The following is a 3,737-nucleotide window of genomic DNA, read 5'->3' on the forward strand; positions in this document are numbered from 1 at the left end:
CATGTGGGGAGGGAACATCAAATGTGTTCAAAGCTCAAGACTCCCACACCTGCGCCCTTGCCTTCCCTACAGCAAACATCAGTCTTAAGCAAGCAGAGAGCCGAGAAAGGGACAAACAAGGCAATATGTCCTTCTTCATAATTAGACTGTTTTATTTGTTGTTTGGGGTTTTTTCCTTTTTTTTTTTTTTTTTTTTTCATTTTATATCATGCTTTTAACTTTATATTTTATATTGGAATATAGCCCGTTAACAATGTTGTGATAGTTTCAGGTGGATATCGAAGGGAGTCAGCCATATGTATACATGTATCCATGCTCCCCTCCCATCCAGGCTGCCACATGACATTGAGCAGAGTTCCCTGTGCTATACAGTAGGTTGGTTATCCATTTTAAATGTAGCAGTGTGTACCTGTCGATCCCACACTAACTATCCCTTCCCCCTTTCCTTGCCCCCAGCAACCATAAGCAGATTGGTTTAGTCTTTTGAAAAACCTCTTTGAATATGAAATAGCCATTTCTATTTCATCTTTTCTTTATATTTCCCTATAAGAGATGAATCTAACCTATGACAAAAGCCCCAGAGCACACATAGGTGATTTGATTTCTACAGTAATAAAACAAAAGTCTGGAGGAGTAGAGAAAAGTGTTTCTTTTGTATTTCCTCTGTAGTACATGGCAGAGTCTCAGAAGGGGCCCTTGAGAATGTAAGCAAATACCTGAAGCTGGCTTCCGCTCATCACAGCCCTGTATTTACACCCGTGCTGTGCCTGGGGAAAGCCCCACACCCACACCCTGACACAGGTAGACCCACTGGGCTGCAGGAACACAGAGGCAGAAGCACATGAAGAAATTCAGGGACATGAGCAGAGAGACAGAATGGGACTTGGAGAGGTAGAGTTCAAATGCTTCTTAGGTTGGGGTCCCCTCAGAACAATCCCTGAGAAAAGAAGCTCTAAGCCAAACATTTCTGGGGGAAATGGGCGGGCTGCTCTAGAGAAATTTAAAAAATAAAAACATGTATAGAAAGATATATTGGAGAAGGCAATGGTAACCCACTCCAGTACTCTTGCCTGGAAAATCCCACGGACAGAGGAGCCTGGTAGGCTGCAGTCCATGGGGTCACTAGGAGTCGGACACGACTGAGCGACTTCACTTTCACTTTTCACTTTCATGCATTGGAGAAGGAAATGGCAACCCACTCCAGTGTTCTTGCCTGGAGAATCCCAGGGATGGTGGAGCCTGGTGGACTGCCGTCTCTGGGGTCACACAGAGTTGGAGATGACTGAAGCGACTTAGCAGTAGCAGCAGCAGAAAGATATATTTTGTATCAGGATTAGCTCAAATGATCATGGAGACTGAAAAATCTGATGGTCTGCCACACGTAAGCTGTATGCCTGGGAAAGCAGGTGGTGTAGTTCCAATCTAAACCAGAACTAGAGGGGCCAGTGGTGTAAACCCCAGGTCGAGTCTAAAGTGCCAAGAATGCAGCACATACCTTAGGGCAGAAGAAGCTAGATGCCCTGTGTATGTCAGGCACTCAGTCATGTCTGACTCTTTGTGACCCCATGGATTGTAGCCCTCGAGGCTCCTTTGTACATGGATTTCTGCAGGCAGGAGTACTGGAATGGGTTGCCATTTCGTTCTCCAGGGGATCTTCCAGACCCAGGGATCAAAAACCCAGGTCTCTGATGCTTTACTGTCTGAGCTGCTAGTAGAGCTTACTAGCAGCAAGCAAACTCGCCCTTCCTCCACCACTTGGTTCTAATCAGGCCTCAACAGATCCAATGATGCCCACTTGCATTGGTGTAAGTGATCTTCATTACTTAGTCTATGGATTCAAATGCTCACCTCTTTGTGGCGCTAGTGGGAAAGAACCTGCCTGCCAATGTAGGAGACATAAGAGACATGGGTTCAATCCTTGAGTCAGGAAGATCCCCTGGAGGAGGGCATGGCAACCCATTCCAGTATTCTTACCTGGAAAATCCCATGGATGGGATTCACCTTCACCAAGAGGCTCTTTAGTTCCTCTTCACCTTCTGCCATTCAGGTACCCTATTAAGGCAAATGATAGAATGTTTCCACTATCACAGAAAGTTCTATTGGGAAGTGATGGTGTAGGCCCTTCCTTGCAATGGACACAGAAGCTGGGGTAATTACCTACCAACTCTCATTCCTTACTGGATAAGGGTCATTTGTGGAGCCTTTAGTACCTTGCCTTCTGGCGTGCTCCCTCTACCCAAGACCACTTCCAGGCTGAGAGATAGCCAGAACCACCCAAGTGTACAGATGTTGCTGACAGGTAACCCCTGGAATGGCTGCAGGGATAAGTGGGAAGCACCAGGTGTCTGCAACAGTTGCATCCAAACCAGATGGGAGGCAGGAATCATGAGAGACACAGAGAAAACTGGAAATGAAATCCTGCTAAACAAGAAGGAAAGAGAGAAGTGGGAAGAAGAAAGGCAGAAGGAAGAAAAAAGAAAGAGGGAGTGAGAGAAAGAGAGGGATGAAGGAAGGAAGGAAGGAAGGAGCAACTATCTCAGAAAATAGCTGTATGCAAAGTAAGATCTGTATTACCCAGTTGTCTTGCCAAGAATCCCAACCCTGCACCAACACACCCCAGCCTGCTCCTCTCTCAAAGGGGAACTTGACCTCATTAAGGCCCAGCCCCAGGCCATGGTTTCCTTTTTTCAAAAAGAGTATTACAAATGGGCAGGACTTACTGCTTAGTAAAGAAGACAGAAGATTAACTAGGACAGTGTCAAGGGTTCTGGAAAGAGAACACAATCCTCCCAGCTCCCTGCCCCGCCTCCTCCTCTGGGCCTGCATGATGGCTCAGGAAAACACTAACCCCTTGCCAGGCAGCCTATCAGCCTTCTTGACGGCCAGATAATTTTACTGAGAGACATAAAGTTTCTCTCTCATGATTCCATCATTAGAGATAAAGCTGGGGATATGAGCATCCCTGGAGAGGAAATGATATTTAAATACTTTGTTGGTTGCATATAATCCTCTTACATATTATTCTGAGAGGCCTATATTAAGTTGAGAAAGGGAATCCACCTTGAGTAGGAAGAAGGAGGTGATGATAGGGACAGTGAGCTGTAAGAGACAAAGATTAAAAACGAGGCTGCCTGGGAGACAGGACCTGAGACAATCAGTCAATGTTTTTACTAACCGTGAGTGAAGCCAATGAGAAGGACACTTCACCTTATAATATTCTCAAAAATTCATAACCCCCGTTCAACCATGAGAAATACATCAGGCAACACAAGTAAAAGGATATTCTACAAAATCTGTGGATTAACAGGGTCATGAAAAACAAGGGCAGACTAAGAAACTGCCACAGATGAAAGAGGAATGACAACTGAATACAATAAGATGTTCTGAATGGGATCCTGAGAGGGAAAAAAGACTAGTGTTATGTTGTTGCTGTTGTTCAGTCACTAAGTCACGTCCGACTCTTTGCCACCCCATGGACTGCAGCACTCCAGACCTCCCTGTCCTTCACCATCTCCTGGAGCTTGCTCAACCTCATGTCCATTGAGTCGGTGATGCCATCCAACCATTTTGTCTTCTGTTATCCCCTTCTCTTCCTGCATCCAATCTTTCCCAGCATCAGTCTTTTCTAATGAATCAGCTCTCCCCATAAGGTGGCCAAAGTATTAGAGCTTCAGCATCAGTCCTTCCAATGAATATTCAAGATTGATTTCCTTGAGGGTTGACTGGTTTGATCTCCT

The sequence above is a fragment of the Bos indicus x Bos taurus genome, chromosome 20 (genome assembly GCF_003369695.1).
Source record: "Bos indicus x Bos taurus breed Angus x Brahman F1 hybrid chromosome 20, Bos_hybrid_MaternalHap_v2.0, whole genome shotgun sequence".
In the NCBI taxonomy this organism is placed as follows: Eukaryota; Metazoa; Chordata; class Mammalia; order Artiodactyla; family Bovidae; genus Bos; species Bos indicus x Bos taurus.